Source organism: Mercenaria mercenaria, chromosome 12 (genome assembly GCF_021730395.1).
Source record: "Mercenaria mercenaria strain notata chromosome 12, MADL_Memer_1, whole genome shotgun sequence".
NCBI classification, from domain to species: domain Eukaryota; kingdom Metazoa; phylum Mollusca; class Bivalvia; order Venerida; family Veneridae; genus Mercenaria; species Mercenaria mercenaria.
This window is the reverse complement of record NC_069372.1, coordinates 62,752,570-62,766,905: the sequence shown is the minus strand read 5'-3', so window position 1 is coordinate 62,766,905 and position 14,336 is coordinate 62,752,570. Positions and strand designations below refer to the sequence as shown.

Here is a 14,336-nt window from a genome sequence, read left to right as displayed (position 1 = left end):
GTATGAACATAATTTGATCTAAGATTCAAATTTTCCAATATAATATAAGATGAAATATATCATCTTGCATTGTTGTATTTTATTATCATATATGTATATATATATTTCGTTCTGTGCTTCCGGGTGATCTTCTGATAGTTTAAATTTATAATTTTGCCATACTTACGATACATAAAGTAGGTTAAAAATAAGACAAAGTAATTTTGAAAAATACGAAATGTGTCATGGTTAATTATATGTATATATATAATCTATATATTTATCTGTACTATCAATACTACTTAACTGTTAGGTAGTACAAGCTACAATCAGTTTATTAGGTTAAGCAGTTAACGATCAATTATTTGAATCTGTTGCGTATATTGTGCGAGTTTATACTCCATAGCTTAATAAAATGTTACTTGATAAACTTTTAACTTCGGAAAAACAATTAAAAATCAAAAGGTAAGAATAGTTTTTTGAGAGATTTGAAGTAGTCCGACAACAAATAGACAATGCAGAGGAAAGAGTTAGTAGACAGGTTCCCTCAAATATCCATCAACAATTACATTGTAATTATAATATATTTTTTATGCATGGGTTAAAGAGGGAAGATGGATAGGTACATTAAACTGGAGAGGCATAAAAAGTAGAAAGGAGTATAAAAAAGGCGGTGTGGTTTAAGGGAAGAAACACAACTAATATAAAAGACGATACCTAAGAATTTTAAAGAAAGATGAAAGTAACATTGAAATGATCAGTAACCAATATAAAGAAAACTGGGGATTTAATACATTTGACCTTACTATATTTAGCTGGTTAGACAAGACAGTGTAAATAAGATATTTCCCCTCTGAGTTCTATCATTAGACGCTATTAAGTATTTAAAGCAAGTAGGTTCAATCCGAAATATCTGTACACACTGTACTCAATAACCCATTGGGATAAACTTATTTGCCTATATACTTCATTTCCAAATTCAGTTAAGTATATTACCAAACAGAAACCTTAACGCTCCACATACCTGATCGCTGTTTCGCAAGGTATATTTGATACTTTTACTGTTGGAAAACTGCATTTATTTCATTATCAAATACATGTAATCACCATTTTTATTGCAAAGGATTTATCAAATAATACTACCATTTTTTTTGTAAGTTTGTGTGGAAATTAAGTATAAGCAGTAAGAATTGTAAATATTAATAATCGAATATTTGTAAAGTGTTAATAATAAGTTTTTTGTTAATCTCCGAAATTCTTAATGGACAAAGCAGATAAAACATCCGAGTAGTAATAAACGTGAAAGAATACCTTTAATGCCGTTAGACACGAAGTCAAAAGCAGGAAAAATATTTTGTAGTAAGTAATGTTCAATTAGGCCATACCAAATTGATATGTCGTTCGTCGGAACTACCGCATCAATAATTTCATTCCCGAGAAAAAAAATAAAAATCACCCGCCCGCACGTACATAAAAATCTCCGGAAAAAATATTTTTTTCCGATTACGCGGTCCGGAATAATAACGGCAAAACAGGTTGTATCGCTGTTTTAATGCGTCAAAGTGATATTGATCGGATTTCATGCGTCCGTAATACATGTAGCTGATGTCCCAAACTCAAAAAGTCAGGAATTATGGTGTTGTTCATCATTTGTTTTAAATCTGGGGTGTCTGACTCTGTGCTAGTGCCACACATGGCCTTCGATGTGCCGGTAGGTAATGAAGTAGGCACATTCTACTTTTGTTCAATACTGTGAAAAGAACGAAGCCCGACTTGTAAGACGTGCACGGGGATGCAGTTAAAAGTATTTGGAAATATTGTTCAGATATAAAGTTTTCAAACCATTTGTTATCAGTTGTTTAGTTCAGCATGTTAGATCTAGAGCCCAAAGCTGAGGCCAACTACTATCTTAAAAAAATATTTGTTCACAGATCCTGACCGACCTATCACATTGTCTCGGCCCAAATCTTTTTGAACGTAACTTCTTTAGTACAGTAGTCAGATATTCTATCAAAACGCATTTAGTCAATTTAAAAATTGTTTAGCTTTTCAAATAAGTAGTGTTGATATGAAAATAATTTCTAACAAAATCTGTCCTTTCGTAACACCAATTTTGCCTGTTTGTACATATGACGCCAGGATATATTAATTGGCTGTAAATTAATTGAACGAAAGAAACTGAAAAAAAAAACCAGACCTCCCCAACTCTAAATTTCTAGTTCAGTCAAAGCACAACAAACATCACTTTTAAGGGTGGCCATATTGGGATCATTCTTTGTCCGTCTGTTATCATTTTTGCCTGAAATGAATCTCTACCACAAAAACTTAAGCTAGCCTGATCTGTTAAGAAATTATTCCAAAGGGATTTGAGCAATGTCGAAGCATCTGTCTGCCCAACTCCGTTTGGTCTCACTGGTCAAGTGGTTTATTACTTCCCCTCACCTCTATGGGTTGGAGTTCCACTAGGGGCACAAATTTGTTCATGTGTCAAAGCCTGTGTTTCAGAAGAAATGTTATTCCACACATGTGCCTGTTTTGTCTTAAATATTCCTCATCCTGTGCCGTTAAATAGGCACGCCTTCAGATTAATGTAGAAAAATCAAAATTAAAAATAAGACACATCCCTTAGTAATTATAATTACAAAATAAAAAAAAAACAAAGTGATTCAGTGAGTTTTGGCAAGAATTTATTTGCAAAATCATTCATGTCGTCTTTAAAACATATAGAAAAGCTATATACTGTGTTACCCACACTGTAAATGTTTGATTTCTGTGTTATTTCTAAAGAAATGTTAACTTTATGTATAATCATAACCGCCTCCTCAAGGGTCCAAGCTGGGAAAAAAAAATAAAAAAAAGCCCGCTCGCTCCATGTAAAATCTACCCGCCTCTGAAAAAATCAAAATTGAGAAAAAAAAAAAAAAAAAATTCCGCTCGCTCGCTCCTATTGTTTTTGAAAATTTTCCGAAGAACTATTAAACAATTTGGTATGGCCTTATGTATGGTTTTAGTAATTTTGGGATCCAGCTTTTAATGATTATCAATAATTACGACTTTACAACTGATATATTGATCTACATGATCTTTTGCAAAATTTGTCGCATCTAGTTGCAATTACAGATAATGTTTGTATGTTTAAATTTGTATAGTTCATGCGTCATATTATGATAAAATTGATAGATGTTTTATTTGCAAGAGCAAAAATAAAATTTGAATTGAACTTGGATATATCTCTCCTTACCTTTCGAATTGAGAACTTGGCATTAGGTAACACAGAAAGATGCGCTTCATTCGATTTTATACAGTTTGTATAGTTTTCAAAATGTTTTCTTTTATTCAGTAAGAGCATAAGGTTCTGCATTTTCTTTTTAACAATTTGCCGGCATAATCATCAATTGATTGAGTTAAGGAATTCATAATTTTGCACGTTAGAAACTGATTATTTTCTTTTCAATTCTTTTAAATTTACCAGTTATAATATGACCGGCATGTTGATAACAGTTTTTCTTTGATATATGACACTAAATATGGTTGGAAAACGAGATTAAACTAGTACCATTTATTAGTTTTTCTGTTTATGTTGTAGGGCTTTATGAGGTTATGGAATAAAGAAGATCTTATGTAAGTATATAACGTAGTAATTAAACAAATCTGTAAAAAGATCATTTGGAAGCATAGAGTGCAACCAAAAAAGAATAATAGCAGACTCGGTTTGATTGTGTCTGTTCATGAGAGGTAATAAAATGTGCAACACCTCTCACATCCCCTTGCACCGGCTTAAGCGGAACTTTATTACACATCTATTGAATGGACTTCATGATCCCAAAGGACCAGAAAATATGATACTGAGTCCATGAGTAAAGTATGACGACAACAGAATCGGTTTCTGTTCATGAGAGGTTTGAAATATGCAACATCCCTAAAGCGGACGTATTTCATGCACACATACATAACCGGACTATATGATTCCATACACACATACATAACCGGACTATATGATTCCATACACACACACATAACCGGACTATATGATTCCATACACACATACATAACCGGACTATATGATTTCATACACACATACATAACCGGACTATATGATTCCATATACACAAACATAACCGGACTATATGATTCCATACACACAAACATAACCGGACTATATGATTCCATACACACAAACATAACCGGACTATATGATTCCATACACACATACATAACCGGACTATATGATTCCATACACACATACATAACCGGACTATATGATTCCATACACACATACATAACCGGACTATATGATTTCATACACATATACATAACCGGACTATATGATTCCATACACACATACATAACCGGACTATATGATCCTAAAGTACCAGATTTAATAGAAAACACTGATTTAACACTGATATACAAAACGTATCATCATTTCTTATACATACCTCAGTCAATGGTGCTCTGTACCTATAACTCAGAAAATAATACTTCATTATGAATCCCTAAGTATGGACGATATTTGTCTAACTATAATGAATCTTACATAATTAGGTACCATAGTGGTCTCGCTGCCTTTAATATTACAGGTCTAAAAGGTTATATACTCTTCAAAAGTTGGTCTTGGTAAGAGGACACTGGTATTTAGCTTTTAAATTAGCAACTAAACTTTAACTCGTTTTGCTGTCTGCTGTCTGCCATACATTTATTGCCTGTTGTCTGTCATACATTTATAGTAACCCATTAACAATTATGTTTCTAGTAATTCTTAATTTTGCTCTCCTTGGCACTCCTCATGTTACGTTAAAATTACCACAGAGGGACGTTTAAAATCAATGTCAAATATAACCTAAACGGGTGCTTATAGCCTGACTCCCTGGCTGCATGGTTATTTTTTATATAAATACTGCAAGCAAAGTAAGAAATCTTAAGCCTCTAAAATAGCACATTTTGTCTGATGGCTGAACCATACCTATGTTCGGAGCCAGGGGCAATAAAAATGTCAATGCAGAAACAACCTGCTTGAGTTACTTCCCTCTTAATGAATAAACTTATATATATGTAAATAAGAACAAACATAGGGACGGGAGCCAGTCTAGGGTGCTTAAAACGGAAATTAACGGATCGGTTAACAACTAAATGCTTTATCCATCCTTAAGCATCAGAACAGATAAACTAGGTTACAACTTAATAGAATAATTTTTCTACAGCAAAGGTAAGTAGGAGTGCTATTTGATTTTGACGTGTTTAAACTGACCTTATTTAATGTAAACTACTTCTGAAAAACACGAACAATTATCATAGGGATACTTTTTAATTAACAATGAATTTCAATTTTGTAATGAAAAACTATGAGAAGATTAAAGCATACGTGCATCATTATTACAACTTTATTACCATTTCGCAGAGTATAGTGTGTCGATTCTTCTGAAAACAGAACGGTTTTTACATTACAAGATGAACAAGTAAAGAGTAAGGGATGTCAGCCAGTTGTTTTCCCTGAACATGGCGTTAAATATTTTTATATTTATTATTCATTTTAACTTAAAACTGCTCGTATTTCCCCAGAAAAAGGTGCAAACATTACAGTTCCATCATAATTGGGTTAAAGGCCCGCATTTTTAAACGTAATGAGCAGTTTTATGTTTGAAAATATAAACTATTTTGATTTTAAAAACATGCATCGTTTTGATACTGCATTTGACAAGGATAGAGCTATAAAGAATTAATTGGAGGATGTTAAAATGAAACATCTATTCCTGTAGTTTACTTGAACTTTTTTTCACATATTACCCGTTGAAATTTGAACTATCATTAAAAAATGTAATAGATTGCGTAGTTCAATCATGCATGTAATAATTTTGTTTATATGTTAATAATACCTTTATAAATAATGTTTGAAATTTCATCAAATTGTTAAATAATGGTATTCAAACATATTTATGTTTAAAATTGGGCAAAATTATATATAAGATTTGGGTGGTCTCGTTTGAGGCATGAATAAATTCCAGTTATAATATGGGATAATTGAAAGGTATGTCTTCTTAACCTTTAAAATGATGTAGAATACGCTGCGAAAGTCAAATCTGAGTCCGAAAAACCTCCATTTACAAGGCTATTTAAATTTATAATAATCCTTAATTTGCTATAAAGATGATCATCAGCACATGCTCAAAGGTAGGTTAACATGTCAGATGAAGTATCAATTATTTAGATCTTTGACATAATTTGTGTTCGTGTTCTCGATGATTTTTACTCAAAATTTATAACACTCTATGTTTTGGATCACTGTAGATTCAAACGTAATCTACATGTTTTAGGCTATTTAAGAAACCGCAAGCATTTCGTTCCAGAAAGCTAGGATCTCATGATTTATTCATGGCGCTATAGACAGTTTGATGTAAATATTTTCCGAAAAAAGCGATGATAAGTGAGTACTTGGAAAATGAGCGAAGTTTTTTTATGAGTTTTGTTTTTAATGTTGCTGATATCCAGGAAAAATAACAAAATTATAGTGAGCATTATTCTTTCGTATTCAGTCTTGGGGCCATCAGTATTTGTAAACATCAACATTACACAATAAAAATAAAAAAAACACAAGTTATTGAACACAGCGGCATATGATTGGCTGCACAAACATCATTTGGTGGTTTAAACCCTACAAAACATTTTAAAACGTTAAAACTTATATGAATACAGTCAAAGTTGATGTGACCGAAATAATTTCTTGAAATTACTTCGGTAATAACGGATTCATTAATTAAGTATCCCAATAGGTCTGCCATGATATGGATAAAACATACAAATGCTCTTAATGTTATCGTGACTCCATCAGTTTAGTTCATAACTCACCGATATTACCTTCTTATGGTCTCTCTTATTACGAGGCATTATACTATTTATTACACTCTTTATGAAAGTAAATATATACCCTTTTAGTACTGGTTATGCTAATTACATGGTTCGGTCCTTCTATTCAATGATATTACGTGTACAAATATGTTAAGCCAATATCGGAGAATGTATAAATATGATGAGAAAGTAAACGTCAGTTTTAGCATTATCTTAAACATTTGTAAACAAATGAGTTTACGATGGAGCATTAACTTAAGATTGTCTTCACAAAAAGAAACAAGAGCTTTGCCAAGCGGGGCAATATACGCCCGAAGGGTTATATCAGCGGAGGATGGGAACAAAATTTAAAGAACTTGACGGTTGAAGCCCAAAGGACAGGATCAACAAAGGGAAGAACATCCCCACCCCCTACACACACACCAAAACAAAATCCTCAGAAAAAAATCCTTACTAGGTACAGATATGTCATAGTACACCTCAAAATGTTGTACCACAGAAAAGTGGTTTCGGTTTTTCCCTACGGCCAATAATAAAAAAAGCAAAAAAAATGCTATTTATTGTAACATAAAAGGGAAGTAATTTAATAGAAAATATTGTAAGTAAACAAAACAGCTAAATAAAAACAGGAGCACCCAAATGCAGATCAATATACACACGAAAGAAAGTCATATGAAATTTGACCCCTAATCAATTGTAATTGTGACCTTGAAATTGAACCGAGCCATCCGAAACATGCGCTCTGCATGTCGTCTTGAAGTGATAAACATTTGTGCCAAGTTTCTTTAAAATCCTTCAAGCAGTTCAAGAGTTACAGAGCGGACACAAAACAAAGTCATATGACCTTTGACGCTTATGTTTGACCTTGATACTGACCTGGAAGTGAGCTATCTGAAACATGTGCTCTGCAGGTCGTCTTGATATGGTGATATTTGACATTTGTGTCAAGTTTCTTCGAAATCCTTCAGTGGGTTCAAGAATTGCAGAGCGGATACGAAGTTGCTAACGGACAGACATACAGACAGACGGACAGGCGTCACAACAGAATACATCCCTTCAGAAGTATAAAAAATGAAAATTTTCTTTTGAACTAGTTTTGATGTTGATAAGGTGATAATTGATTTAGCCACAGGAATGCATTGAAATCTGCTGCCTGTGCCAACTGGTAATAACAATTTAATTACGAAGCAAAATTAGAACGATGCCGCTAGCCAGAAAGGATATAAATCTTCAATATTAAACTCTTAGACTCTTCTAAATTGTATTCAATGTTTATCAACCTTTTAAATCATGATTTAGTTATATAGTTAGTTTGCATAACGGTATTTCTACAAGTGATAATACATCTACTCAACTTACCTGAAAGTATATTTGCAATTTATTACGTACTCGTTTCTATTCCCCGTTAAGTTACACTGGTACCGGAAACGTCAATATTTTTCCATACACTGACGCCTGAATTTCATATCGGGTGCGTGACGTAATTCAGTACGTGTTGTTGCACTATTTTTACTGTTTAGTTCAGTATTGTCAATCCTATTCAGGCTATTGAACAAATTTATGATATTTGCATTATATTTATACGTGTAGATGCGTATGTAATAAAAAGGTTATTATCTTTGTATCGGGAAATATGCACTCGTTCTTCAGCGGAAGAATACTGCGCTCCTAAAGTCGCGCAATATTTCCGCTGAAGAACTCGCGCATATTTCCCGATACAAAGCTAATAACCTATTAATATTCGAATTTATTGTTTTTGAAGCATGAAATTCGCTGCACATTTCAGAGTGCATCTGGCAATGGCAGCTTTGTATTTCTTAAGTTTGACATCATCCAATGCATTTATGACTAGAAAACATCTGCCAAAAACAATGAACTTCTATGCTTCATTTCAATGTTTACAATCACTACAAAATTTTCATACGCATCAAGGTCGTCTAGTTCGGAGTAGGTTTTAATCCTTCCGCACAGAAATGTAGTTCTGCAAATATTAGAAGAAATTACTATTAAAAACAAAATTTACACAAAATTTACACCATGTCAATAAATACATTTGAAATGTTACCAGTCAAAATAGGAGTGGCTTTAAAATGCAGTCTTCACAATTTCAAAGATTTACTTCATAGGGTACAACGATTCGGAAGTACTTCAATACCGGGGTGACACCATACGTTAGCATCTTGATACGTGTTAGCTGAACGTCCTTTTAACGATTACATTTTCGGAATCCTTCGGCACAGCAAAACAGTCATATGAAGAATGCCGAAATCGCGGATAATAATAGAGTATGTTTGGCAGTCAGAAAAGTATTGATGATACATCACAAAATAAGATCAATTACGTCAAAGTGAAATAAGTTATCTTCATTTCTTATACAATAAAGTCAAAGAACGACATATAGCCTTGTACATAAAACATGCATTCTTTCACATTTTGTGAGAAAATACAGGGTGATCCATAATATATGATATCATAAATAACTTCAATAACTTTGTCAGTTTTTGCGATAGAGAAATGGTTCAGCACTTGTTAGAAAGCGTATTGGCCCATAATTTATTAGTCAGGTAGACTCATTGCAAGCAACGTCAACGTGACGTCAATAACGTCATATCTTTTCAGTGTTTCTGTGTTACAGAAATTTGGAGGTCAGATTATTTCCCTGAAGACTAACTTTGAATGGCCCCCTCACTCACCAGACTTAAATCCGTTAGATGTCTTATTTGGGAGATGTCTAAAAGAAAGAGTCTATTCTCCTCAGCCAGACACGTTACTGGATTTGAAGGATTCTGTTCGCCGTGAAATGCACAATATCAGTTGTGAAACTTGCAAAGACACCATCAGGAACTTCCGACCTCGCTTACAGTTCGTTCTGCAAAATCGAGGGGGGACATTTTGAACATTTATTGTAACTGAAGAAAGTGATACATTTGTATACGAAAATGATGTTTATGTGTAAAAAAAACCTTACATGTATATGCTAATGTAATATATATATTACAATATAGAGTTTTGTAAAAACTGACAAAATTATTGAAATTATTTATGTTAACATATATTATGAATCACCCTGTATCATCTTTTTAATGTAGGCATGTGTCATAACATTCAAAGAACGATAAAAATTTTACCAGGATGCTACTGAATTCATCGTGTAGTATACAAAAAGAAATGATTTTACAGAATATTTCCAAACTATTTGAGTTATCTTATTTTGCGTTTGTATGCTAGTTCGAAAGAAAAAAATACGTTTGCCACAAGAAACGACTAAAAGAGAAAAAGTGGAAAACCACAGGCCGCCCAACACGACATAAACGAAAACTTGCAGACATGGTTCGATTTAGTCTTTTCATGTGCGGCAGCGGAAGTTTTGACTTATCATATAAGAATCGTGCTCACGTCGTTTAGTTTTACATTTAATTATACACTTTCAAAGAGGTTGAGGAAACATTCCAACCAATCACCTTTCTGAACAGGAGTAAAACTTCTATGAATAAAGAATGTAAATGTATAATTCGCCTTGTGCATTTCCATTGGCGCATACATGCGTCATAAAGGAAAGGTGTATACGTATAACCGCATACGAGAAGACGTATTCAACGATTCTTACATCGTCAAAGGACTTCAAGTAGGTCGATTTTTTTTTTATCAGATGAAGTAGTTTCGTATTCGAATACAGGTGCTTTAATCAAGAATCACTATATTACGTGTTACTATGTTTTAAAGAACAATGAAATTGTTAATATATGAATGCAAATTAAAAAGAGAATAAACCTAACACTAGTGAAGATATTAAGTCTTTTCCTGTAACTTTGATGACTAATAACTTTATGTAAATTAAGATAACACAGAATCGTCAAGTACTAAGACTGTAATTGAAATACCTTTAGTAGCGTTTTCCGGTACAGACAGTATGAAAAAAGAGTGCACCGGGTGTGAGATTTGATCAGACTTTCCACCGTAAAATGTATGAAAAAGGGTGCCCCGGGTGAGGCTCGAACTCACAGCCTCCGCATATCATAGCCAAGTACTGTCTATAAGTACGGCGCGCTAACCGATTGCGCCACCGGGGCCTGTGAACGCAACATGATCTATGACACAAATTTGCCACTATGATAAATTATAGATACTTCCTATGGATCATCATTTGTATTTATCTAATATTTTAAGTGCAGTATTGCGCCAGTAATTGTGCTCAGTGTTGTTATTACTCTTTGGAGCATGAACTTCATTCAATGTTATTTTATATCATAATTCGGTTTTAGCGAAGGACACTTTCATTAATTTTCATCTGCGAACAAAGTCAGTCATATTTTGCGTTGTATGCTTCAAGAGGATTTATAGCTTGTTTTTCAAAACCTTACATTGACTATGATACAATAAGTAGTTAAGAAATAAAAGTTAGTAAGTTGGATAGAAACTTGTTATGTCATTCTTAGTTTCATAAACAGACCTCATTCTTCACTAACATTACAGTCTTACATTCTACTATCAGCTCGCTGAAATTGTTCAAACCAGTTGTCAAAATAATTTTTATGACCAGTTATCTAATAAAACTTCCGCCGCTTTTCGTGGTTTGCACTCTGTGCATCACTGAAGTTTCCATATGCACCGCTGTATTTATATATCTGCGGATGTCTCTGAATTACATGCTGGTACTTACAACATGTGTAAATGTTGAGTTCTGCTCAACCCGGGGCTAGAGGGCGCAGACGGTAGCTTGCACTTCCACCACCATCCATAAACAGGCTCAGTCAAACCCAGCCTGCAACATTTTCGTTTATGTAGTGTTGGGCGATCTTTGGTTTTCCACTTTTTTTTATCTTATTTAACTAAATAAATTTATCAGTTCGAACAAGTTAAAAAATAAAAAGGTAAGAGTAGATTCTTTGGAAGCATTGAGCATAGCATGCTCAGAGCCACAAATCACAAATAAGTCAATCTCAAACAGAAACTGTAGAGTAAAAATATAGTGGACTGGTTGCTTCGAATATGCATTAACACGTGGATGTAAATTGTATGAAAGGTAATTTTAATGATGGATGCGGATAGGTGAAAAAATGATAAAAACACATGAAGCGCACTGATAGTGACAAAATATGAGAATGTAAAAAGTAAAACGTACATTTAAACACAAGACTGTAAAAAGTAAACGTATATTTAAATTGTATGAAGCATGATTTTAATTGTGGGAGTGGACCGTTAAGTGGTGTGGCGAAGGGAGGAAACCCAACATGCATAATAGATTAAAAGCAAGATGAAAATAGGGACACCGCCTTGGAACGGTTAGTTACCTGCACGAAGGAAACTGGGGAACGCAAAGCGTTTGAGACAATTTATGGTAACCTCATGCTTTCCATATCTTTAACTAGTTAGACAATACAGCGTAAATAAATTAATTCCTCGCTGAAATAAGTAATGAAAGTGACAAAATACGAGACTGTAAAAAGTAAAACATATAAATTATGATATCCAAGGTTCCGTAGACCAATGTACTCAAGTCAAAAGTTAGAAACCCGAAATCATGTATTCTACTTATGAAATGCACGAACAATTAACCACGAGACACTTTCTAAATTACAACGAATTTCAATTTGTTAAAATTTCAGTGTCAGATCCCGTCTTACATGCACGTGTTTTTATTCAATTAAAGTGCCTGAAATACTCAAGACTGTTAATCACAAGAAGATAACAAGCATTCTATGCAACATACATGCATCATTAATACAACTTCATTGCCCTGTTCACAAGTTACAGTGCGTCGTTTCTTCTGGAAACAGAACGGTTTCTACATTACAAGATGAACAAGTAAGAGTAAGGAATTCAATCAAATTGCATTCCTTGAACATGATATTTTCATATATATATATATACAAAATGTACTGTTGTTGAACAATACGGATAATATATATATATATAAAAGTTCAATTTGTAAGGAATAAACAGCAGCAGACTTCTGTGTTTTACAATTATTTTAATTCTTCACTGCAAGCGCTTTCAATACACATATCTTCAGGACGTTTACATTTTGAAATAATGTACAATGACGTCACGTTACATTTTGAAATATATATATTCTTGAAATATTCATTTCAACAGGTAAACTCACAACTGCTCTTATTACCACAGAAAAAATGATGTATACATTACAATTCCAACATGACTGGGTTTACCTCCCATGTCTTGTGAACGTAATAAGTAGTTCTAGGTTCGAATAAATGGGTTGGACAATATCTGAAAATGTTAATAGTAAGTATACTACTATTTTGATTTTAGAAAAGTATATACCGTTTTGTTACTATATTAAAAAATAGATAAAAAATAATGCATGACAATGAAGAGAAAATAAAGGAGAAAATTTTGTTTATGTTAGTTTAGTTTAATTTCATTAAACGTCAAGTGACTGTTAGATAAAACACTTTGTTTTAAAATGTTACCCGTTGAAACAATTTGAACTATCATTAAACAATGTAATTGTGTAGTCAATCATGTGTACAGTATTTAAGTTTATGTTAATAACACTTTTATAAATAATGTTTGAAATTGCATCAAATTGTTAAATAATAGCAGTTAAACATATTTATGATTGTATAAAATTGGACAAAATTATATGGAAAATTTGTGTGGTCTCGTTTGAGTCATGAATAAATTCCAATCATAATATGGGACAATCAAAAGAGATGTCTTTTTAACCTTAAAACGATATAGATTACGCTGTGAATGTCGAAATTGGGTTCGACAATCTTTCATTTGCAAGACTGTTAAAATTTATAATAATACATAGCTTGTGATAAAATGATTATCAGCATATGTACAATCATCGATTAATATGTCAAATAAAGTAGCAAATACTTATATCGCTTATATAATTTGTGTTCTCAGCTTAATGTGTTTTATTTAAAATTTATAACGTCTATGCTTCGGATCACATCAAATTTAAGCGTAAGCCACATTTTTACAGACCTGAACAAGTAAAATTTTGATGCAGAGCATCAAGTCGCCGGAGAGCTGTTGGCTATTATTTTGAAGATTGGTTTAGAAAAAAAGGCTAATAAAGCTATAATTGCTATTGCGGTGCATTGCATGCATGAAAGGCTAAAAATCGTCATATCCTTGATGAAAGATATCCCAAAACCATTACCCTCTTACCATCTTAATTTTTTTCTTTGTTTACAAACCAACGCTAAGCCTCGTTTTGAAACCTACGCGCCAGCATCCTCACGAATAAGAACGGAAATCTACGACGGCAAATATTTTTCACATTTTCCAACAATGAATGCAAAAGATTTCTTGTAACCGAAACATTTCGACAAATTATATTATATATCCTCTAATGAAATGCCCATAGTTTGGCAATAAAGAAAAAAAGAATCACGAAATTTATAGACTTTTCCTATAGGTTGATGGTCAGTAATTGTGTTTCATATAAAAAAAAGACAACTTCAGGTCGTCTTGAAGTACCTTTATAGAACATCACTTTTTCCTACACCTATTTTTCACGAAAGTTCTATTATAAA

General features: G+C 33.0%; 1 non-coding gene across 1 annotated transcript; it reads right to left on the bottom strand.

The window, feature by feature from the left end:
- Window positions 1–10,799: 10,799 nt before the first annotated feature.
- Window positions 10,800–10,892, bottom strand: Trnai-uau (transfer RNA isoleucine (anticodon UAU)). The gene is given in 2 exon segments: window positions 10,800–10,835; window positions 10,855–10,892. It is a non-coding gene; the product is annotated as a tRNA-Ile (tRNA).
- Between the last annotated feature and the right edge of the window lie 3,444 nt (window positions 10,893–14,336).